Genomic DNA, 26,374 nt, shown 5'->3' with positions numbered 1-26,374 from the left:
ACGGCAGGGCTAGAGAGACTTCCTAGCACTCGCCCCAGTTGTACAGCCGACTTTGCTAGCGATGGTTCACTGACAAATTACGCTCTCATTTGCCGAGACGATAGTTAGCATAGCCTTCAGCTACGTCATGTGCTACGACCTAGCCAGGCGCCATTATCATTTGCTATTTATCTTGTGATGCATGTACCATCACACCGATGTTCACCAATTATGGATTAAAGTTAAGTATTCCAGAAGCTACGTACTATTTTTGCTACTATAAAGACCTTGTCATTTTCCAGACCTCACGCCATCCTGCGTGAGCTTAAATGCGTGCCTTTCGGCTTCCTCTCCTAGTGGCTTGGCTGTCTTGCCAAGTCACAACAATAATAACCAGTTGAATAGATAAAACAATAGCGTACATCGCTACAGGGCCAAACCTTACTTTATATATAAACGTAACTTTATATATAAAAAAATGAGTATAGAACTTACGAGCCATCTCACGTAAATGTCAATAACTAATCGTACTTTTTTATCTTCTTTAGGTACAACACATTTGCGCAGACAACGAGGTTGAACAATTTCAATTTTCCATATGGGTAATAGTTAGTCAAAGGCTCAGATGCGTCCTCTGGTAAAACAACGTGTGTATGTGTGTGTGTGTGTGTGTGTGTGTGTGTGTGTGTGTGTGTGTGTGTGTCTGCGTGTAATAGAGTAACGTAGATGAATGCTCGGCTCATACCGTGTACCAGTGTGTATAATAACGTATTTTTCATTATTTAAATTAGGTAAACTCTTTGATTACAGCTGCGACTTCGTCAGAAAACTTACATTTTCGACGTTTTCTGTTATTGCAGACATTTTTAATTTGTTGACGCGTATCAGCCGAGGTTGGATGTAAAGAGAGGAAGCATTCACGATGTAATATATGCCGCGGATAAGGCGAATTCTGTTGGATTTGCAAGCAGCTGTCTGTGGTTATCAGGTCGAGGAAATAGTCCAAGGCCACAATGGTGGCAAAAGTGCCGGACGCTCCACATTATCTGCCACAACAGAAAGTATAAGAAAGTGAGCGTAGACAGTGACACGTGCTAATATGACAGAAACGAATAGACTGCTGCCAGCCAGAGATAAGTTTTACTACTAACGGCTGACGAATATGGTTGGTTGTGTCGTCAGCAATGACCTAGCCACCTGTCGTTATCAGAGCTGGTTTAGAAACAATGTAACTATTTTTTCCCCTTACGACTGACAGATGTTTTCAGCGAAGACCAGACCGAAGAAAGTCTTCTGTCAATAGTTTTTTGTACATCGCGTTTGTTGTTTCTGCCGATGGAAGAGATGAAATAGCAAACTAGACACTACACCTACTGAACAACACGCTTATTTTTCAGACTGTACCAATGATGCTTTGAAACAGAATGTATCTGCTGTTCCTCCTCTTTCCATAGTCACATTTCTGCGCGTAATAACACCAGCCATCTCGCAGCTTAGTTGTGAAGACTTTTCAAATTAGACTCACCATACTCAATGTACAAAAGACATACACATTCGACAACATGTTGAATCAGGTATCAAGAAGCTACAGTGGCTTTTCACGAAATCATTGCAGTATTTCAGTCAAGTCCAGCATTGACCCTTATTTCTACATTAAATCTGGACACGATTTTTAAAATACCCTGTAGCGAAGTTTTCAGAAACACACAGATACTCGTGTTCCGAGTCCCCTTTTACAATAGTCTGTAAATGGACTCCCGATATCCAAAATAAAGTCAAAATAAAGATCCAATCTGAAAACTAATGTCTAGAAAGCTCTTTAACATAACAAACTGCATACGTATACTGTAGACTGAAAGTACAAGTTGTATTCATTTTTTAACTATTTACTAAATGAACAACATTTGTAAATGTTTGTTAATGCCAATAAAGGAAATTAAAATCGTGTTTAGAGAATGCATTAGTGCTCTCCTACGAAAATAAAGATCTGTAATAAGGAAGCATTAAGAAACTTTAAATCAAAATTATAAAAAAAAAACATGTACATATCCTTTGGTAAATAGCGCGATCGTTGTCTGAGCTCCTTACAGTAATCTCAAGGTCAGACAGCTACAGTAACTCAACAAGAGGTTGTATTCCACAGGAAGCAATGGGCGAATGTTGTGGATAAAATATCGCCCTGTAATCTTGCCAAAGACTACATACTGAGCCAGTGTTTCACGTAATTCTCTGTGAATCTACGTGGTTAAATCGACTGTAGAGCCATCACTCTACTGTCAGAGGAAATCTGTTGATCTGTGCGCCTTCTGGCGTAATTGGGAAGCTCCTGTTATATACTATAATTTCTGGCACAACACTACATCAACAGAGCTACTTCAGCGTGAAACCAGTAAACCTTCCAACTTATGCTGAACCGGGTCCTCTCGTTAGTATGAGATAAAACAAAGAGCCTATCCATAATGGGCTGATCCATTCGAATATACACGACGCTGGGAAAAATCTGTTGATAAATTGTTATGCCAGGGTATGTCATACAAAAACAAGGAGTTTGTCATGTAAACATACATCCGAAAAGTCTACATTTTGTGGAATAATCATTTATAAGTGTCAGCCTACAGAAAGTGTTTGCACTATTATGATCTCACATAAATTCTTTCAGAATATTCAAATTGTCCTCCCCTTGTTACACATGCGCTACATTCTTTGTAGCACCGACAGTGCCACTGTGAACAATGTCAAATGCTTTCACAGACTTCTGTAACAAACTGGCGGAATATTTCTCAGTCTTTTAAGGTCATATACGTAAACTAATTGATATAGGCGGCCTCAGAGATAGAAACCCAATGAACAGACATCGGACGAACCTGTTGGTCTCTATTTTTCATGGTAGATACTGGTCAGAGCATCTTCAAAAGTCAGAATATTTTCCTTATTGGCAGGCCTGTCTCCGTAGAAGGCCTGGAAGAGTATTCTTAATGACGCCTCTGTTGACGTTGATCGTAAGGGTTATTGAGCTTCACGAGTGTAACATTATGAGAGCGACCAGAAACGAATGTATTCATTAGGCAAATGTAAACATATCGCCATCTCACTGTGTCGCCATGTACAAAACGGTGATTTCATCAGCTACCCGACATATATCGATTACATCACATAAATTGTTCTAATTTTCTTTCGATAATAACATGGAAATTTGACTTGCATATGTTTACCTGCCATATTTTCCTTGCTATATGTGAGAAGAAGTTCCTAAAGTATTCGAAGTATTTTTGATACACTATGTAGCGGCGCGAAATGAGAAAAGATGGAAGAGAGATGAAATAAACGACTGCCACAGGCATATACCCATAACGATTAGTTGAACAGATTTGCGTCCGGCTAGTAGGCCTTTCACGTAGTATCAAATTAGTCCTCCGCAATACGGTACTGTGTTATTACGGCCAGGTACAACAGCACGCACGTGATGACACAGGTCATTAGCGAGTGCCGCTCGTGCTTCTCTGTCACAGGCAGTCGAGGAACAAATTGACTGCCACCAACTGCGCAGTGAGAGATCTGTACTTTACTACAGACTCGCCAAGCCCAAATCAGTTTCACTGTTCCTTAAACAGACAATGGAAGTACCTGCTGATTGTCCTCTAACACAGTCGTATTAAATTACATGTTGGGCATCATATCAAAATATTGCTGAGACATAGTAAGTATAAGGCAAAACAGAAAGCTACAGGGAACTCTGAACAGAATAAGAGGCACTTCATTTCCATAAGAGGTCTAAAATTGCAGTTTAGTAACAAATATTTTATTCACCATATGCAACAGAAACAGTATCTCTATTGCCTTTATGCGTCACACAGATGGAGATGTTTGACAGACTTGTTTTTGGTGTGCTTTCATACGAACGTTGACGTTGGCAACCCTGGACTTCAGTGTGACGTGCCCATGGCACCAATCAATGCAATTGGACAGGACGCCGGAAATAAATGGTGCGAACACGGTCCGCAGACGGCGGCCAGACACAATTGATATCGGTGACGCGGCCTCCGAACACAAACGGTATTACGTCATCATGGTGATAACAGGTGAACACGAGAGTCAGAGCCAATTGGTGAATCTATCACATCGTTATACTGACGACAAGTCCAGGACCTCTAACTTGGATGCTGTTAATCCTGTTGATTCAACCGAGTATAAAACCGAATAAAACCACTTGTCACTGGCTTTTCTCTACTTCGTCTGCATTCGACAAGCTCTTAAACGATGCTGTGAGAATAAAACCTACACGAGAATGGATATAACACACAGCTTCAGTTTCGCTACTAAATTAATGAAAGTCTCAACCCAAAAATTTAACTTTTCTTCTACTTTGCCGACTTTAACGGAATTTTAAAATCGTATCAGTCACGTAAAGATGTAGTGATACCCAAGGTTTGAATTCCAGAACTTCGTTGATTATTGAATTTTTAGCATGATTTTAATGATCTTTTTGAAACCCAACTGTTAGTATTTGTAATATCCACCCTCCTTCCTTTTCCAGCTATTGTGCTGTCAAATAATAAGCAAAGTCTTTATGGAGATTTTGAGAGGAGCTAATATTACAATAAACTTTTAAAATATCGAGATGGCTCCAGTTCTTCTTGTTTAGGCGTATGATTGTTGAATCTGAAAAATCTCACATCAGGTCCTCACGGTTGGTTTGTACTAAATAAATTTACAGGCTGTTGCTGCAGATTTTTTTTTTTACGTAAATATATTTTCTCACATTTTAGTATATCATACAGTCTTTTGATTTTTCACATTAACAAAGCCGAAATTACATTGTTCGCACCTATTATACAAAAATACGCACAATCACATCAGAGGAAAGCTTACGACTCTCTCACTCAGCGGAAAGTACAATATTCCAGAGGGTTTGCAATTTTTCTTAACAAATGAATGTCAAACATCTTGGCGGCGTTGAATTCCTACTAGCTTTCGTTACATTATTAATTTCGATTATTATTTCACAAATGAATCCAGAAATAAACATAGTAAACAGTACAGTATTGTATAATTAATAATAGAAACTTTAAGTGTGTATATATTTCGTAATTTCATGTTTTTTAAAAAATAATTTTAACTGTACATTATGAACTAGTACTTATCGATTATAATATCCAAATTAAAATATTTTAAAAAGTAATTTCTTTTCATAAATTTTAGCTTGAAATATAACATACTGTGTATAACATTATATGAAAGTTTTCAGAAAAGCAAGTGAGATCATATTGAGCTGTCCAAAATTCGAAAAATAATACGGACAACTACATTCCAGATTTTTTAGATACATTCGCAAGACACTGTTCAAGAGTTCTTTGTGTACATTTTATGAGAAAAGTTATTAATTACTTTCAACAATTTTTCAAGTTTCAAACTTAAATTTCCTTTAATTATCGGTTATAAATATGATGCAAAGAAGTACGCAAATACCTCAAAACTACTTCCTGCAAAAATTTCGTTGAGACTGATTAATTTTTAGAATAAAAAATGTTAGCATTAAACTTAGAAAATCAAATTGTACCAATAAATGAATGCTAGCACTAAACCCCTTCGCAAGCACCATACGTTTTCCCTCCCTGCTCCTGTAAGGCTTCTTGTTGCTGTAATTTGAAGACCAGTGTTGCTTTTTTCTTCAATTTTTTCTTCTTCATGGAGCATGTTGTGCGCTGCCTTATCCGTCGTATATCTCCTGGGAGGGTTAAAAAGGAGTGCTGTCACTCCAGCTTTGTTCAGTAGTCAAATATCCCATATTCAGCTGATTGCAGCTTCCGCACGACCCAAAAGTATCTTTTTCATTGAGGGGGGAGGGGTTCACTTGGAATAAATACTCCGCCTTCAGGCCACAAGTGGCGCATCGGTACCATCCGACCGCCGTGTCATCCTCAGATGAGGATGCAGATAGGAGGGGCGTGTGGTCAGCACACCGCTCTCCCAGTCGTTATGATGGTTTTCTTTGACCGAAGCCGCTACTATTCGGTCGAGTAGCTCCTCAATTGGCATCACGAGGCTGAGTGCACCCCGAAAAATGGCAACAGCGCATGGCGGCCTGGATGGTCACCCATCCAACTGCTGGCCACGCCCCACAGTGCTTAACTTCGGTGATCTGACGGGAACCGGTGTATCCACTGCGGCATGAGTGTTGCCACTTGGACTAAATGACACTGTGCAAACTTCCATTTGCAGCATGTACTGTGGCAGCTGTTAGTATCCTATGGCCCTCAAGCTGTCCATATTTCAAATATTTCCGAGACGTAATTGTAATTTGAATACAGTCAAATCATTTTGGGATCTAAAAGTAAACACTCCAAATATGTGAAAGAGTTATTATAACTTTTTTTAAAGAAAAGTGACGTTCTAGAGTGGTGTCTCCTCTTTGGGCTTATTACACATGACGATCTTACAATTTTTTTTTATTCCCTAATCCTGAAGGTGGAGATGTCTGTTCGAGTAGTAAACCACTGTAGAGGCAGGGACATTCTGCCAACCAACAGTCAAGCTCGATGAGGAGCAGAGGGAGTCCCAATTGTGCTTATTTGTGAGCTGATTTCCAGTTCCAGCATTTGCCTTACAACCAAGGTAAACCTTCCGAAAATTGTGGTCAAGCCTGGGAGATGGGGGCTATTTTTAATTTAATTTGGGACAATATTCCCAAAAAACAACCGAAATGAAAGCCTAGTATATGTGAAAGAGCACTGTACCTTCACATTTCAGCTTTACATATTGTAAATGCCCAACTCTGCATGAGAGGGCGATTAACAGATACATACGACATATGATCCGCCATGCACTATACAATGACTTCCGAAATATGTATGTAAATCTACAGCAGTAGTTCCCAACCTGGTGGAATTACCCCCTGAGGGATAAAATGGAATTTTATAAGAAGTAAAAACGAAAAGTTCAATACCATTTTGATCATGAAACTAAATTATTTTAAAAAATTATTAGCGTTGTCACTATTCCGTAAGACGATGATACTTATTACATAAATTACCAACAACTATATTTCTTCGAATACCATCATTAATGTGTGACATAGTGTGGTGGTTACGGCTTGTGAAATGAAAATATGGTGAATGTCTTCTACACACAGTCCACCCGTTACATACATACTTTGTACCACGCTTCTACGACAGTAAAACTGAAAAAACACACATCACATATGCTTAAATATTCATGAAAACAACGCCTTCTCCGTGTTGTGGATAGTTCCCGCTATAGAACAGAAATTAGTTCTTTGTTCACTTTGTAACAATAAACGAACTGTCTGGCAACAGAATACAACATTAACTATGTAATTGCTACACAGCTTGAAGATCTACACTGTATTATTAGTATTAGTAGTAGTAGTATTAGTGTCAGTGGTCAGACACAACGCATTGGCAGCCTGAAGTCTTCCAATTGCTGCCAGTTCAGAAGTAAGGAGTCTGCAGTCGAGTGATTTACAAACAATAGGTCGAAGTATAGTGCAGACAGTTTAACTTGGCTGATTTTAAATGAAAGGTGTGGGTGAAGCAAGTGTCGCTAAGGAGGGAAGTGGTGCTGAGGAAGTTGTTTTATAACAACTGTCCCCTTTCAATGTGGATAGTGAGCTTCCTTTTCAGAGATAAGAAATATTACAAATAAGCATTCCAAACGGCTTTCTCGAGCATTACTTCGTGGTTTAATAAAACACTTATAACAACTAAACATCATTTATCTTTTCTCATCTTAAAAACGTTCAAAGCAAATTCTATTTCATTCTAAAGTTTGTTTGGCGTTAATGTTGATGGTGGAGGAATACACGGGGAGCGGAGGCAGTACTAGCTAACATGTAATTATACTCAGAACCACTGATCTAGAGCTTTACACTCTGCAGAGGAGACACTGTATTGACATTGACTTGTTTACTAATGGTCTACAGAGAGCGAGGGCTGCATTCTTCATCTGTCCCTTTCGCTCCTCCTGACATGTCTACAGCAATTTTCATCGCACATCTAATCTCGCGATGAGTTCCTCTGCGTAATTGCTGTGAAGGCTTTTCCCTTTTCTTAACGCAGGATTGTATGCGGCACTACTGTAATCGAAGTAGTCTTCGCCACAGATTTCCAGTAATTGTGATAGTTTACTTAAACTAAGATGTCATTTCATTAGGTTCTAACCCAGCAATAAGAGTATTTTGGTATCTTACGGCATGGGGACGTATCATCATACACTGCGATTACGACCTAACTCAGTTAACCAATATCCCCCGTGAAGACTTCACCAAATTTTCTGATGAGTTAGGTTATCAACGAGCAAAAACACTTTGCCTTTTTCTATTACTATCAATAACGACGATTCTAAGATTGAAATTATGCACTAAGTCTCTTACAACATCTCTGAGACGTCTTGTCACGGTTCGCGCGGCTCCCCCCGTTGGAGGTTCGAGTCCTCCCTCGGGCATGGGTGTGTGTGTTGTCATTAGCGGAAATTAGTTTAAGCGGTGTGTAAGCTTAGGGACCGATGACCTCATCAGTTTGGTCCCATAAGAGCTTACCACAAATTTCCAAAAATTCCTCTTACAACATCTCACGCTGCAGAAATTTCTTCCAAACCGGTGTGACTGAACTGTCGCAAAATGTCAGGTAAAAATACAGTAAAACTTGTCATTAAGGCTCGCTGCGAACGAACAGCGGAATCCCATACATGACGGAACACACTGCCCGGAGTAGCTACCCTTTTATTTCTAAGGGTCCTCACATGGCTCTCATTTGATCATTATACTATGCTTGCGATAAAAGCTCCCTACCACTTTATCGCAACGACGCTCTGAGCGTGTTTTTTGGGGAATTGACTAGTTTGAACCTGGGACCTGTTGCTGGTACAGAGATGCCAGACCACACATGACATGTAGAGTTCAGAAGAGTTCAGTGAGACTAGCGATGATATAATCAAATACTTAATGATTTCAGCGTCAGCTCCACTGCACTCCCTGTAAAAGAATTTTAATACTAACTAAATTTAGTGGAAGGGGTTCAAGACTTTCCTATTTTTACTTAGCTGGTAAAATAACGCCGAAAAAGCAGTTAAATTTACCATTGCAAATTTTATTCTACTCGCAAAACATTGTTTATAAATTGCATTATTGATAAAAGGAAATATTTTAATACAGGATGATAAAAACCAACTGCATTCAACAAAAATGTGAACGAATATTCCCTGAGTGGGTTTCCAAGTTCTACAATGGATCGAAGGATGACCTATGCCATATCACATCTATAATCTAGGTTTAAATTAAGTTTCACAAAAGAGAAAACTATCAAAATTGTCTACAGTGACCCTCAATTATCTTTAATTACTTATCTAACTTGTCATAAATTACAGTGGCTGATGTGGCTTCTCAATAATTATATAACAGAAAAATCATCGCGTTTCAGATTTTAACTTACGTAGCAAAGGTGAATTCCATGAGCTTTAATTGACGATCGACACTAGTATTACGCAAAAAGGGGGTGTAACAGATGAGACTTTTGCAGTTATGAGTGAAGCTTCATGCGCTGTTATGCGGCATCGCGTGCGTTCATTACCTTGTCGTTGGTTAGGCAGTGTCAGGGGGCGGCAGGCGGCGCAGCTCCATACAGCTCGCCGTCTCGGAAGCAACTCTCTCCTAACTTCTCCTTACTACAATTTACCGAAGTTGGTTTAAAAAAAACTATCTGGCTGTGTTTTCATCTGACCAATCAGGGTCTCAATGTTAACCTTAAGCTCTGCCTACAAAAATTCTGTCTATCCCATGAGAAACGTCATACTTTTCGTGGTGGGACAATGTTTTTAACGTTTGCAACGTAACAGAGACGCGAAAAAGTCTCACGCTAAAACTTGCAGCTGGTGTGGCCCTTTTAGTGTTATCGTAAGAACTATACTGTTCTTCTGGAGGGCTCTATCTTTTAACATGGGCTGGAGGGTGCTCCTGGCGGTTACTTTTCGTGGTGGGGCAAGAGAGACGCGAAAAAGTCTCACGCTAAAACTTGCAGCTGGTGTGGCCCTTTTAGTGTTATCGTAAGATCTATACTGTTCTTCTGGAGGGCTCTATCTTTTAACATGGGCTGGGGGGGTGCTCCTGGCGGTTACTTTTCGTGGTGGGGCAATGGTTTTAACGTTTGCAACGTAACAGAGACGCGAAAAAGTCTCACGCTAAAACTTGCAGCTGGTGTGGCCCTTTTAGTGTTATCGTAAGATCTATACTGTTCTTCTGGAGGGCTCTATCTTTTAACATGGGCTGGGGGTGGGCTTGGCGGTTAGCTGGCGACGTGGGTGTCCGTCCCTTATCGTAGGGCCTTCTAGCTTAATACGGTTCTGCTCTCGGCTTCTGTTCTCGTTCCTCCCCTCGGAACATCGTCTGTCTCACGGTGGGAAGGTATGACATGCATTTAGGCATTTTTGTGTTAGTCTGTGGTATTCCATTTGCTCACTCGTTACTCGTATTACTTTGGTTAATTTAATGTCACGATTTATTCGGAGCTATGTGACATACTGCTGGATTTGCTTATCATGTCAGGGTTTTCATGTAAGGTGTTGGATTTGCCTGACACCTTACAAAGAGCAGCAGATTGATTTATTTGAGATTGTTCGGAAGAAACATTATCATTTCCGTGCATTTTTATAGTCGCGATGTAGTCATACCCGGAACAACACTAAGGGACCAGAAGATTTATAGACTTCAAAAGGAAATGCAACACTACAGAATTAAAAAAAGAGCTGATTCAGAAATAATAGCAAAACGATAATGTTCCTTCTGCTTCATGCTACGTTCGGCCCATCAGCGTGATCGTAATTTCTGGTGATGAAGTAACACAAAATAATTGACATTCAAGTAAATGAGGAGATAGAAATCATCAAGGTTAATTTTCTAAAATAAGCACACTTATCTTTAACATACGTTTTTTAATGCTACGTACCTTTTCACATTAAATTACAATAGATGACCATTGTGGTTAAATACTTTATAAATAATAGTCAAAATGTCCTCTTGATACTGTCTGTTCGTAATCAGTTACAAGAAACTACATGTTTTCTGATTGGAAAAATAACAATTAGTATATTTACTGAATATTTTCACATAAAATATAAAATACCGATGCAAACCGCAGCAAGTCCGCGTCCGCCTTTCATGGAATACAAACAGTAAAAGGTAAGGCGCCCAAAGCCTCATTTGTCTTGAAACAGCAGAATTCTTTTTTATATCTTTAATCGATACATGTACACAGAGATTTACGGGCACCGCGCAAGAACGGCAAAGATAAAGAATAATAGATTCTTTCGCTGCTATGCGATGGTTCATTTCTTTTACTTTACAATTTTTCTGTAACTTTAGGCCATCAGGCGCTCACTATTGAGCATATATTAATGTTTGTGAGGCGAAAATTACTGATATTACAACGGTGAAACCTTGGTTCTGGTGTACAGATTATTACTTCAAAATACCACCAAGGAGGATGCCCATATTAAGGTATTCATACGACATTCAGCAGATTTAATTGGTAGAATACTAGGAAAAAGTAGTCTACAAAGGACCTTTCTTAAAAACAGTCGTACAATCTGCTCTGGTGAGTGCGACACGTATTACATAGCACTAATAGAGGTACCGAACGTATACAAAGAATGGCTACAACAATGGTCAAAGGTTTGTTCGACTTAGTGAGGATCAGCATGGAAATCCCGAAAACCCTGAGTGGGCGGACACTTGAAGATAGACGTCAACTATATTGCAAAATCCAACTTACAAAGTTTCAAGAAACAGTAGTAATTGAGGAAGTTAGGCATATGCTACAGACCCCGCCGTATCGCCCTCGTAGGGGCTACGAAATATAGGGCTCAAAGAAACATGTAAGTAGCCAGTTTTCCCGTGTTCTGGGAAGAAACCTAATATGAGGTACAATGCAAAGTACCCCCTGTCATGCACTTCATTGGTAGATGCTCTCACTCCATGAGACACTGGAGTGGCTACAGGTTTAGCCCAGCTCATTGAGGCATGATGTGTTTACACGTAAATGGACACTAACAGTTCCCCTCATATTGTCCTCGAAATGCTGACAGTTAAAGCTTCTTCCATGAGCATTCTAAATGGCTACATCCAGTTAGACAGCGCCTACCCGATATTTCTACATCTGCGACGGAAGTGGGTCACGGTTCAGAGGAAAGTTTCTGTACCTGCAGACGAAATGCTAAATCTCACTTGCAACACAGAAGGTCGAAGGAAGCATATAGAGTCAAGGAGGAGACGTTTATACGTTGAAATACTGTTTCCGTCATTAGATACACAGAAAATGGACAACAATAAGGAATAAAGAGAGAAAGCCGGCCGCAGTGGCCGCACGGTTCTACGCGCTACAGTCTGGAGCCGAGCGACCGCTACGGTCGCAGGTTCGAATCCTGCCTCGAGCATGGATGTGTGTGATGTCCTTAGGTTAGTTAGGTTTAAGTAGGTCTAAGTTCTAGGCGACTGATGACCTCAGAAGTTAAGTCGCATAGTGCTCAGAGCCATCTGACTGACAAGCATTCCAAAATAAACACTCGTTTCTAACGTATTTTATTCACATTTTCTATCTCTTTCTTTGTTTTTCTGTATTTCATAAGGACTTGACGCTGCGTCTGTAATAGTGACTGCTCTGTGGATGACGCGCGGGCTCAATTTCCGTACTATCACCCAACGAGTTCTGCTTGGTGTGGGAGGGGGGGGGGGGGGGGGACTGGAGCAGGGTGCACTCAGCCCTTGTGACGCCAGTTGAGGGGCTACTTGACCGAGGAGTAGCGGCCGTTCCAGGTCACAAAAACACAACGGCTCGCCCCACGCCCCTACATACCGCATTCAGTGATGCCATTGTCGGAGGATGACACGGCGGTCGGTCGGTGCCGATGAACTCGCCAGAGCCTTTGGTCGGTGTTCTATCATAGTTGACAAGACAGTAGAGAAGAATTTTGGTTATAAACCGGATCTTCTGTGATGTGATGGTGACCCACACTATCCCACTAAAACTGAGCGAAGACCAACGTAGTGCCAGACGTGTTCTGCTGCGATTTATGTGCCTCGACAGAGAAGTTTCGGTTATTGCAGCTAGGCACCAGGCTGTGCACGGAAGAAAGCCGCTCGGCTCTGCACAAGTGGCGAGTGCCAAGCGGTTTATCGCGCGCACTTTTCAGAAGCTGGCTGATTAGCCGAGGAGTCATGCGAACGACGCACAGATTGAGGCGCGGGCAGCGGGCACGTGCTTGGCAGCCGCGGTGGCCACGTACCGCGCTCTGGCACGCCGCTCTCCCAGACGCTTTTGGTCAAACACGGGACATGTCCTCAAATATAAATGTGCCGCACGCCTGCGGCGAAGCGTCAGGCGCTGCTGTGACATGCAGGACCCGAACGCGCGTTGCGTGGGGCCCTCAAAGCATTCTTACCGCTGAGTCAACTGGATCAGCGTCTGAAATGCACCGACAAAAAAAAAATATCGCAGTACCAAAAAATAATTAATGTAAGTATATGAATTTCGGGAATACATTTGCCTATGCAACATACACTACTGGTCATTAAAATTGGTACACCAAGAAGAAATGCAGATGATAAAGGGTATTCATTGGATAAATATATTATAATAGAACTGACATGTGATTACATTTTCACGCAATTTTGATACATAGATCCTGAGAAATCAGTACCCAGAACAACCAGCTCTGGCCGTAATAACGGCCTTGATATGCCTGGGCATTCAGTCAAACAGAGCTTGGATGGTGTGTACAGGTACAGCTGCCCATGCAACTTCAACACGATACCACAGTTCATCAAGAGTAGTGACTGGCGTATTGTGACGAGCCAGTTGCTCGGCCACCATTGACCAGATGTTTTCAATTGGTGAGAGATCTGGAGAATGTGTTGGCCAGCGCAGCAGTGGAACATTTTCTGTATCCAGAAAGGCCCGTACAGGACCTGCAACATGCGGTCGTGCATTATCCTGCTGAAATGTAGGGTTTCGCAGGGATCGCATGAAGGGGAGAGCCACGGGTCGCAACACATCTGTAACGTCCACTGTTCAAAGTGCCGTCATTGCGAACAAGAGGTGAACGAGACGTGTAACCAGTGGCACCCCATACCATCACGCCGAGTGATACGCCAATATGGCGTTGACGAATACACGCTTCCAATGTGCGTTCACCACGATGTCGCCAAATACGGATGCGACCATCATGATGCTGTAAACAGAACCTGGATTCATCCGTAAAAATGACGTTTTGCCATTCGTGCACCCAGGTTCGTCGTTGAGTACACCATCGCAGGCGTTCCTGTCTGTGATGCAGCGTCAAGGGTAACCGCAGCCACGGTCTCCGAGCTGATAGTCCATGCTACTGCAAACGTCGTCGAACTGTTCGTGCAGATGGCTGTTGTCTTGCGAACGTTCTCATCTGTTGACTCAGGGATCGACACGTGGCTGCACGATTCGTTACAGCCATGCGGATAAGATGCCTGTCATCTCGACTGCTAGTGATACGAGGCCGTTGGTATTCAACACGGCGTTCCTTATTACCCTCTGAACCCACCGATTCCATATTCTGCTAATAGTCACTGGATCTCTACCAACGCGAGTAGCAATGTCGCGATATGATAAACCGCAATCGCGGTAGACAACAATCCGACCTTTATCAAAGACGGAAACGTGATGGTACGCATTTCTCCTCCTTACACGAGGCATCACGAAAACGTTTCACCAGATCATTTGCATATCAGAGCATTTTCATCCTGTCGGTTAAATTTCGCGTCTGTAGCACGTCATGTTCGTGGTGTAGCAGTTTTAATGGCCAGTAGTGTATTTAAATGATTAACATTGCAAGTTCACAGGGTAATGTAAGTGCAAGATAAGCCGTTGCAAATGTGAAATGATTGTACATTTATAACCGGTGTAACCGTCAAAATGTGAAATGTAACCATACAATCGTGCGTGCATTGTGTTGTACAGGTGCCGGCTGTCAGTTTGTGAGATGGAGTTCCATGAATGTTGCTCTCTGGTTGCTCAGTACAGGGACGGTTAAGCTGTTCGTGGACAACGATGGAGTTGTCCTCCGATGATGTCCCACATGTGTTCGACTGGAGACAGATCTGCTGAATGACAATGCCAAGGCAACATGTTGGGTCACAACAGCACTGTGTGGGCGAGTGTTATCTTGTTGGAAAACATCACATGGAATGTTGTTCATGAATGGCAACACAACAGGACGAATCACCAGAACGACGTACAAATTTGCGGTTAGGGCGCATAGGATAACCAGAAGAGTGCCCCTGCTGTCATACGAACGCATCACGAGGCGTAGGTCCAGTAGGTCTAGCACGAAGACAGGTTGGTTGCCGGCCCCCAGCAGATCCATTGCGATGCGTCACAGCCACTCGCCGAACATGAGGGTCGTCCCTCTCGGTAGAGCCACGTGACCGTTCTGAGCCCGGTCTTCTTGCTACCGTTCATTTTCCTGACCACCGCTGCCAGCAACCGTGTACTACGGTTACATTCTTGCCACGTCTCTCTGCAGTACCGCAGAAGGAACATCCAGCTCCTAGTCGCCCTATTACACGACATCGTTCAAATACAGTGAGGTACTTATAATGGTTCAAATGGCTCTGAGCACTATGGGACTCAACTGCTGAGGTCATAAGTCCCCTAGAATGTAGAACTACTTAAACCTAACTAACCTAAGAACATCACACATCCATACACGAGGCAGGATTCGAACCCGCGACCGTAGCGGTCGCGCGGTTCCAGACTGTAGTGCCTAGAACCGCTCGGCCACTCCGGCCGGCCACTTATAATGACGTCTTCGTCGCCTTAGAGGTTTTCTTCACTTAAATCAACTCAAGACGTCAACTCTCACGTATAACTAACGCTTACGACCTTTACAGCGTAGAGGAAAGGGACTGAAGCAATGAGGGCGGCTCGCGAACCCTTACATGAGGCAAGGCGTTCGAATCCTGGTCTGTCACACAATTTAACTGGTCTGATTGTCGTTTATGAAATTTACTCAAATGGCTCGGAGCACTATGGGACTTAACATCTTAGGTCATCAGTCCCCTAGAACTTAGAACTACTTAAACCTAACTAACCTAAGGACATCACACACATCCATGCCCGAGGCAGGATTCGAACCTGCGACCGTAGCAGTCGCGCGGTTCCGGACTGAGCGCCTAGAACCGCGAGACCATCGCGGCCGGCTGAAATTTATTGAACAAATAGCTAGCTAGATAGCGTACACCACTTTCTGTTCTATCACAGAGTAATCTTCGGTGTGCCAAAAGGAATACCAAGAGGCCACATTGCTATATTAATGACTGCTAGAACCAGTATGTGGAAATACGTCAGCACATAGTTCACAGAATGGCGTTTTCATCTTTTTTTTCCTGCGTCACCCGTCTTCCGACTGGTTCGATGCTGTCATGCGCACATGCTACATCTTTCGCTGTAGCGTCTCATAGTTGTATAACTGGAAACTGTCTGTGTAAAAGAACAATCAAGGAAAATTACGCTCTAGGTCATCTGTTCGCTAAGCATTTTCTGTGGCACCTGAAAATGAATGATCATTGCAGCTATGCAACATTTTCTGTGGAAGTTAAATTCGGATATCATTTTCCAGTTATGACAGACATAAACAAATGGTTATGACAGACATAAACAAATGGTTCTGATGTAACTTATGTAAAAAAAAGTGGAAAAAGAAGAGGAGCACGCATTACAATGCCTTGTCGGATTACGTAATCAACGCGAAGAAAGATTAGACAACAGCGTTCATCGCAGCAGAGTCTACGGACTTTAGCAAACCCATTACTACTCTCCAAAGCAAGGTTTCAGTCAGTATGTTCTGCCATTGTCGTCTTCCGATCTCGAGACGGCGTATCTCCTCTGTAAGTATAATCTGTAGATAACGGCACTATGTGATTCTGAACTTACGTAATAACTTTCTTGTTATCAGTTAAGTACTGAATGAAGGGAAAGATGTGACATCTGATGTCGGTACAATCATCACATAAGTAATACTTTTCGTTCCTCAAAGTGTGTATACATTTTTCTGGCGGACTCTGTAGTTACAATATAAAATTACAAAGACATGCAAAACTTTCTTTAACAGAGGTGACAAATGTTAGAAAACAGATTTAAAAAACCCCACACAACGTTATTTAAAAAACTTAGTCGACTGAAACCAGCAATAAGTTTAGTACAACATGAAAACACTTGTTTATCCCTCCCTAGTGGTAAATCTGCAAAGTAAAGCTGACATGATGCGGTCGGCGTATGCATATACATTAATTTACATCGTGTCATTATAAGCCAGTTAAATGATTATTTTAATTTTGCAGCTAATTTTTTAAATTCATTTCCCTTCATAATGAAGAGAGATGCCAACACAAAATAAAACGTAAGAGCTAATCTTGGGTAAAGTTTTGATACCGGGCGAGCGCAAAATGATTTTGTGCCATTTAACAAATAACTGTAGGCAGACAGTTTTATTAAATCTTTGCATGACTCGTAGTCATGCAAGAAGTTCAAGTTCTCGACTCAGGGGGTCATCAAAGACCAGAGCGCCAATGTAAATAATTTTCATTTAGTTGTTGACTAGCTGGTGTGGTGGTTGCGGCCTCAGCTGTTTCAGGGTAAGCTAAAACTTAGTTTTTACTATAATACTATGAGCTATTACGGACCACATGTCACCCGGCTATTTTGGCATAAGCATCACCAAATAAATTTGCACGTGTTGTGAGCGACTGTTTTTGTACTTCGTGAAGCAAATCTAAAAGCTTTCCAGCGAGGAAAATACTTCTAGATGATGACTCAATTTTGGCGAACGCATTTTGGCAATTCATACTGCACCCCTGAATGATAATAACACTGCTACAAGTATGCTTCATGAAGATGACGACGAAAATCAATCCTCCTGCTACAATGGCATTGTTAGATTCAGACATGAATGGCACACATGAAGACCCAAATTATTCCCCAGATTGTAGTTGTATTGAAACAGATACATGACGAAGAGGAATCGGACGAGGAAGTAGCTACTGTTAGTAATGTGGTTCACGACAAAATCTGTGTAGCTGAAAATGGAATGCTACACAACCAGAATGGAGAGGGAGACATCCCACTTACAATATGTTGAGATGTAAGTGACCAGGTCTTAATAGGTATGCATTGCAGTGCTTGGGCAATGAACCTTATGCATTGGAAGTGTGGAAACAATTAATTGATGAAGAAATAATGGAACATATTCGGCGATTCACTTCACTAAATATGAATCAGACCAAGTCGTGCGGCCGGCCGCGGTGGCCGAGCGGTTCTAGGGGCTTTAGCCCGGAACCTCGCGACTGCTACGGTCGCAGGTTCGAATCCTCGGGCATGGATGTGTGTGATGTCCTTAGGTTAGTTAGGTTTAAATAGTTCTACGTTCTAGGGGACTGGTGATCTCAGATGTTAAGTCCCATAGTGCTCAGAGCCATTTGAACCAATTCACGCGTCAATTCGTCCAACTTAAGGAGCTACTACGATACAACAATGGACGAACTGGATGCGTTCATTGGGCTATTAGTACTGACCTCAGAGTACAAATCCAACAGTGAAAACTGTCTCTCTCTCTCTCTTTTCCGCCGGGTGTAAAGGGCGTCCTGTTTTTCGAGCTGCCATTTCTTTTCCCCGCTTTGTGGCTATAAAAAAAAGCAGTTCAGTGAGATGACCCTGCTGCAAGACAGGACCATGGTGCACCAATTGCAGAAATTTATTATAGTTCACCACCATCAAAAAACGACGCCTTACTGATTACTCTATCGATTCTATTTTAATGGTAAAAGTATCTACTCTCTTGAAAAGTGAAAAGCAGCAAGGTTGAACAGTGTATCCTCTATGCACCACACTTAAGGAACTGTGGGAACGGTAAATCTGAAATCAACCAACCGCACAATGCTACCAAGGGAGGCGTTGACATGCTGGATCACAATTGTGCAATCTGGTCAGCAGAACGAACGAATGAGAGATGGCCACTTTGTGTATTTAGTGGATTATAAACGTTGCCTGGGTAAACAGCTACATAGTTCATAAAAGTTTTTGTGACTAACGCAATGGAATAAAGGTTCAATTTTATTGAGATACTTGGGATGCTTGCGGAATCACACATGAGAGCAATGCTAGCGAACTCTTCAGTTAATAATGATGCCAAATCTTGGATACGTAAAATACTAAAAATTGGCATTCCTGACTCAACCATTCCGACGGATGATGAGCTGGAGAATAGAAAATACTGTCATCTTTGCCTCCAGTGCAGGAAGACAGCTAAGAAATGCGTCAACTGTCAAGAGCCTGATTGTGCGCAGTGTTCAAGGAAAATCTGCACTTCTTGCCTTCAAATGAAAAACAAGTAGTTGGGCGAATGAGACACATAATGAAGTACACTGTCCAGTGTGAAATGTATGGGGCATTGTTTTCCGTTTTCACTGTATTTCGCTATTTTGTATAAACTAGATTTTACACTGACATATTGTTACTAATCTGTATTTACTTTTGTAAAGATAATTTCTAGTTGAGTCCAACTACTGGGTGAGTCAAAACGTACTTTACAACGTTTGGAATGATCAGAAATTTATTGAGATAACTTACGGAATCGGTAGATGTGTCATTTTGTACCAAACAGCCTCAAGTTTGATTCATGGAGTGAATCAGTACCCCACTCTGCCTCTTGAGGCGCCAGCGTAGTGCACAGTTAAAATAGCTACTTTCACTGGAGTGGAGCGTGCTCGCTGTGTGTTGTGTATCTATATATGCTTGAAAACTTTTTAATTCCACAGATCCTTGAAGATTACCGCGATGAGATGGTTTATTACCAGCAAGATGGTGCACCACCTCATTTCCTCACGCAAGTTCGAAGTTTCCTCGATAATCGCTTCCAAGGTCGATGCATTGGTCGTAAAATGTCAATCGCTTGGCCACCCCCCTCACCAGACTCGACACCTCTGGTTTCTTTCTCTGGGGCATCATTAAAGACCCCTCTCCTACCAAACAATTTAGTCGACCTGAAAAATCGAATTTACGCTGTCGATGCACAAGTTACGGTCGATTTGTTGCAACGAGTGTATGAAGAAACTGATTACCGGTGGGATGTTTGCCGCATCACAAGTGATACTCACATCGAAACAAAGTGACACCTGACATTTTTATATGAAACGTGCGGTTGTTTTCTACAAAATAACACATCTTCCGATTCGGTACGCTACCTCAATAATTTTCTGTATCATTCCAAAGTTGTAAAGTCCTTTTTGACTCACCCTGTACTATGAGACTGATAATAATCGATAATTACGGATTAGTTTGTCTATTACGGCGAAATGTCTTCTGATTTCCTAGTTTGACTTTCCTGATTCTGGAAGACAATAGGAAAAAAAACACTTTAATGTAGAATGATACAACTACGTTCAAAATGTTCAAATGTGTGTGAATTCCTAAGGGACCAAACTGTTGAGATGGCTCTGAGCGCTATGGGACTTAACATCTGAGGTCATCAGTCCCCTAGAACTTAGAAACCTAACTAACCTAAGGACATCACACACATCCATGCCCGAGGCAGGATTCCAACCTGCGACCGAAGCGGTCGCACGGTTCCAGACTGTAGCGCCTAGAACCGCTCGGCCACAGCGGCCAGCAACTTTTTTTCTCATTTTCATTATTATTCAAGGAATTGTTTAGACTTGTTTTCGCACTGTTGTGCTGAAGTGAGTTTTTAATAAAAATGTTGTAAGAGACAATGGAGAAAATGTTGTTTTAGGACCATTACATTTATAGTTATATGGCTAAAAGTTAACAATATCACATTTTAGATAGCCTAGTGTAGCCGGCCGAGCGGTTCTAGGCGCTTCAGTCCGGAACCGCGCTGCTGCTACGGTTGCAGGTTCGAATCCTGCCTCGGGCATGGATGTGTGTGATGTCCTTAGGTTAGTTAGGTTTAAGTAGTTCTAAGTCTAGGGGACTGATGACCTCATATGTTAAGACCCATAGTGCTCAGAGCCATTTGAACCATTTGAAGAGAGTCGCAACAGAATTTGCATGAGCTGGAATGAAGGGCGAAAACGAGCCACGTGTCACCAAACACAAAAAATTTCCACGTGTCGTGCATACGCTTAAATGCGTGATGGAATGATTTGAAGTGTTGCTGCGGAGTGCTGTGTTGCGGTAGAGGCATCGGCGCCGCAAGTCGTGTGGCGTGCCCGTGGCGCCTGATGGCCAGATGACCGGGATGGGCCGCGAGGCACGGCCAACAGTTCCGCAGCAGGCGCCTAGGCGGCCGGGCGCTAGACCAGCACTGCTAGCTGCTAGCTACTACGCATTCAAGGCCGGAACAGACAAAGGCAGCGCCGCCAGGTGCGCCCGGCTGAATAATGACATCTGCCCGCGCAAGGCTGACACTGAGCTCAGGCCTCCAATCGCTGCGCGTCCCTACAGTGCGCAACGCTGAGGCCAAATCTTATGCCTTTGTTATTTTTTGTTATCTACTTCCTTTCTGTTTCAACTAGGTGTCCCGAATCTTTCCGTTACAAATCATAGTAGAGTACGATGATTCAAATTCTCATCGTCGGCCGCTGTGGCCGAGCGGTTCTTGGCGCTTCAGTCCGGAATCGCGCTGCTGCTACGGTTACACGTTCGAATCCTGCCTCGGGCATGGATGTGTGTGCTGTCCTTAGGTTCGTTAGGTTTTAAGTAGTTCTAAGTCTAGGGGATTGATGACCTTAGATGTTAAGTCCCATAGTGCTCAGAGCCATTTGAACCATTTCAAATTGTCCTCGGTGTTGTACGTCATGCTATAAACTACTTTGATTACACACAGGATGACAAAGGTCATGGTGTACGTCCTGACATCGTTTCGGACCTCCTCCTGCGCGGCATAATGCAGCATCTCGACGTGGTATGGACTCAACAAGTCGTCGGAAGTCCCCTACAGAAATATTGAGCCACGCTGCCTCTATAGGCGAAAGTGTTTCCGGCGAGGATTTTGTGCACGAACTGATCTCTACATTATGGTTCAAATGGCTCTGAGCACTATGGGACTTAACTGCTGTGGTCATCAGTCCCCTGGAACTCAGAACTACTTAAACCTAACTAACCTAAGGACATCACACACATCCATGCCCGGGGCAGGATTCGAATCTGCGACCGTAGCGGTCGTACGCTTACAGACTGAAGCGCCTAGAACCGCTCTGCCACAACGGCCGGTTCCTACACTATGTCCTATATACGTTCGGTGGGATTCATGTCGAGCGATCTGGTTGACCAAACCTTTCGCTCAAATTGCCCAGGACGTTCAAACCAGTCACGAACAACCGTGGCCCCGGTGACATGGCGCATTGTCATCCACAAAAATTGGGAACTTGAAGACCATGAACGGCTCGAAATGGTCAATGACCGGTTCCGCTGGACCAGAGGACCGGTCCATTCCACAGAAACACAGTCTACACCATTTTGGAGCCACTACCGGTTTGCACTGTTCCTTATAGACAGCTTGGGTCCACAGCTTCATTGGGTCTGCGCCACGTTCGAACTTACCAAGTGAAATGGGGACTCATATGACCAGGCCACGGTTTTCGAATCGTCTAGGGTCTAACCGACTTGGTCACGAGCCGAGGAGAGGGATTGCAGGCGATGTGCTGTTAGCAAACGCACTCGCGTCGCTCGTCTGCTGCCATAGCCCATTAACCCCAAATAATCCGCACTGTGCTAATGGATACTTATGTCGCACGTCCTGCATTGATTTCTGCTGTTACTTCATGCAGTGTATTAGCACTGACAAATCTACGCAAACGCCGCTGCTCTCAGTCTTTAAGCGAAGGCCGTCGGCCACTGCGTTGTCCGTGGTAAGGGGTAATGATTGACATTTGGTTTTCTCGGCGCACTCTTGATCTATGGATTTCGGAATTTCGAATTTCCTAACGATTTCCGAAACGGAATGTCCCATGCGTCTAGCTCCATTACCACACCGCTTTGGAAGTCTGTTAATTCACATCGTGCCGACATATTCGCGTCGAAAACCTTTTACATGATTCATCTGAATCGAAATGGTATCTCCCCCAGTTCAGTGCCGTTTTATATCTTGTGTACGACTTACTATCGCCATCTGCACATGTGCATTTGGTTATCCCATGATTTTTGTTACCTCAATGTGAATTTAAAACCTACTAGCTAACATACCACCGGCCGCGGAAGCCTACGTAATTAAGTCATAGAGTATTCTGAGAGAGCATTCCAGGTGGTACAAGGTCTTTAATCTGCAATGTATGTGAGCATGTGATGTTAAAAAAATCGAGCAAGCGTGACTAGGACTCGCCCTCTGAGGGATCCCTACAAACTTAATTCAGTATACAGATAATAATAATAATAATAATAACATGATTTCAATACAGGATCAAACAATAAACACCAGATATTACAGCAAGCATATTATTAAATATCCCAATAGCACAACAGATAAATGCAGACTTTGCAAACAACAAATGGAAACAGTAGATCACATCACAGGCGGTTGTACAATACTAGCAAATACAGAATACCCCAGAAGACATGACAATGTAGCAAAAATAATACATCAACAACTTGCCATACAACATAAACTAATAAAACAACATGTTCCCACATAGAAGTATGCACCACAAAATGTACTGGAGAATGATGAATACAACCATTTTGACAGATAAAACAACGCCACATAACAAACCTGACATCATACTCACCAATAAAAAGAAGAAATCAACACAACTAATCGAAATATCCATACCCAATACAACAAATATACAGAAGAAAACAGGAGAAAAAATTGAAAAATACATCCAACTGGCTGAGGAAGTCAAGGACATGTGGCATCAGGATAAAGTTGACATTATACCATTATACTATCAACTACAGGAGTCATACCACACAATATCCACCAGTTCATCAACGCAATACAGCTGCATCCAAACTTAAATATACAATTACAGAAATCTGTAATTATTGATACATGTTCAATTACCCGAAAGTTCCTAAATGCAATGTAACATACACCGTACAGTTAAAAGGAAGTCACACTTGATCAAGGTCCGCGTCACTTTCCATTTTTAACCAGACCTAAGATCTGAGAAAGGAAAGACGATAATAATAATAATTTCGTGTCGATCATTTGTTTCCTGCAAGACTTTCTACTGGACGCCACTTTGGCGAATTTCGTGTCCCTAACCTACCCCAATTATCCGATCGGGAAAAGGGGACGTATAGTTTAGCGTGGAATCCGAACCTCTTGTTTTTTTACGCTCATGATTTTTCATGAAATCATCAAAACTGATACGCATGTAGGCAGTTCATCTACAGGTGTTGATGAGTGAGTTTGCGAGTATCAAAATATGTGACGGGGTGATATATATGGCAGTACCTTTCGATAACAAGTTTTTCACCCCCCTCCCAAGGGACCGTAAACCGTAGTATTTGACATAAATTTCGACTTGATGCCGCCATCCGCTCGTCAGAAAAAGGCATCTTAACAGTCGGACAGACAGTCAACAAATTGATCCTATATGTGTTTCATTTTTACCGACAGAGGTACGGAACCGTAAAACCGGAAACGTTCTTCTCGTCTAGTATTATATTTATTTCGTAAGGCCAATAGATACTTGTACAAATAATCATCTGTAAACATGTGGTATTATAGACTGATTATCACATGATTTTGAAGTTCAGTGTGGTTAACGTATGATCAGTTTTAAGAGTAGTCAGAGACAGTTTGACATTGCATTTATGTACAGATATAAGAAAAAATTATTTTCATGTATTCAGAAACCTGAAAATGATGCATTTTTGCACCGAAATTGATAGCAAATAAACCGACGCCTTTAATTCATGCTGAAGGATTCATTCACATCAAAAAAAGAAAAAAAAATATCCGCTCTATATCACGATGTCTATACGAAGATTTCATTCTACGCACATCAAGGAAAGCTTTGCAACACTCTGGTTGTCAGAACTCCTGACTGTGGATATTGTATCATTGACACAGTCCCTTTGACTGTTCAGAGACGTCACTAAACCCATCCAAAGATGTAAAAAACCATGCATGAGCAGCGCCTATTAGACGGAGGGGATCCGACAGCCGATCAGTTCCAGTCATTCCACCAGGAAGGAGGTACACGGCTAGTGTTGTCTGCAGTTCAACCATACCTAGACGGTCAATACCGCGGTTCGATCGCCTCGGCATTGCTACTTTGTGCCAGGAAGGACTCTCAACAAGGAAAGTGTCCAGGCGTCCTGGAGAGAACCAAAGCGATGTTGTTCGTAAATGGAGGAGATACAGAGAGACAGGAACTGTCGATCACATGCCACGCTCAGGCTGCCCTAGGGCTACCACTACAGTGGATGACCGCTACCTACGGATTACGGCTCGGAGGAACCATGAAAACAACGCCACCGTGTTGAATAATGCTTTTCGTGCAGCCACAGGACGTCGTGTAACGACTCAGACTGTGCGCAATAGGCTGCATGATGCGCAACTTCACTCCCGACGTCCACGGCGGGGTCCATCTTTGCAGCAACGACACCATGCAGCGTAGTACACATGGGCCCAACAACATGCCGAATGGACCGCTCAGAACTGGCATTACCTTCTCTTCGCCGATGAGTGTCGCATATGCCTTCAACCAGACAATCGTCGGAGACTGTTTGGAGGCAACCTAGTCAGTCTGAACACCTTAGACACACTGTACAGCGAGTGCATCAAGGTGCAGCTTCCCTGCTGTTTTGGGGTGGCATTATGTGAGGTCGAGATACGCCGCTGGTGGTCATGGAAGGCGCCGTAACGGCTGTGCGATACGTGAATGCCATCCTCCGACCGATAGTGCAACCACATCGGTAGCATATTGGCGAGGCATTCGTCTTCGTGGACGATAATTCGCGCCCGGTCGTGCACATCTTGTGAAGGACTTCCTTTAGGATAACTACATCTGATGATGTGACCCACCAACCAGTCTGAGGGATCTACGCCGAATCGCCATTGACGAGTGGGACAATTTGGACCAACAGTGCTTTGATGAACTTGTGGATAGTATGTCATGACGAATACAGGCACGCATCAATGCAAGAGGACGTGCTACTGGGTATTAGAGGTGTACAGCAGTGTGGACCACCAACTCTGAAGGTCTCGCTGTATCGTGGTACAACATGCAATGTGTGGATTTTCATGAGCAACAGAAAGGGCGGAAATGATGTTTATCACTATTCCACATTTCTGTACAGTTTCCGGATCTCGCGGAACCGAGGTGATGAAAAACTTTTTTTGATGTGTGTAGTTTCTGCTACATTCATATTCTTACTCATTTGTTACTGTG

General features: G+C 42.6%; 1 long non-coding RNA gene and 1 pseudogene across 1 annotated transcript in view; both read right to left on the bottom strand.

Annotated features, from left to right (window-relative positions):
• The window catches only part of LOC126474897 (uncharacterized), a 503,290-nt gene that overhangs the window by 300,555 nt on the left and 176,361 nt on the right, over window positions 1–26,374 (bottom strand). The gene's annotated exons all lie outside the window — the stretch shown is intronic.
• Window positions 6,042–6,159, bottom strand: LOC126475980 (5S ribosomal RNA; annotated as a pseudogene).

The sequence above is a fragment of the Schistocerca serialis genome, chromosome 4 (assembly GCF_023864345.2).
Source record: "Schistocerca serialis cubense isolate TAMUIC-IGC-003099 chromosome 4, iqSchSeri2.2, whole genome shotgun sequence".
Classification (NCBI taxonomy): domain Eukaryota; kingdom Metazoa; phylum Arthropoda; class Insecta; order Orthoptera; family Acrididae; genus Schistocerca; species Schistocerca serialis.
Note: the sequence above shows the minus strand (reverse complement) of the source record. Positions and strands in the feature narration are given on the sequence as shown.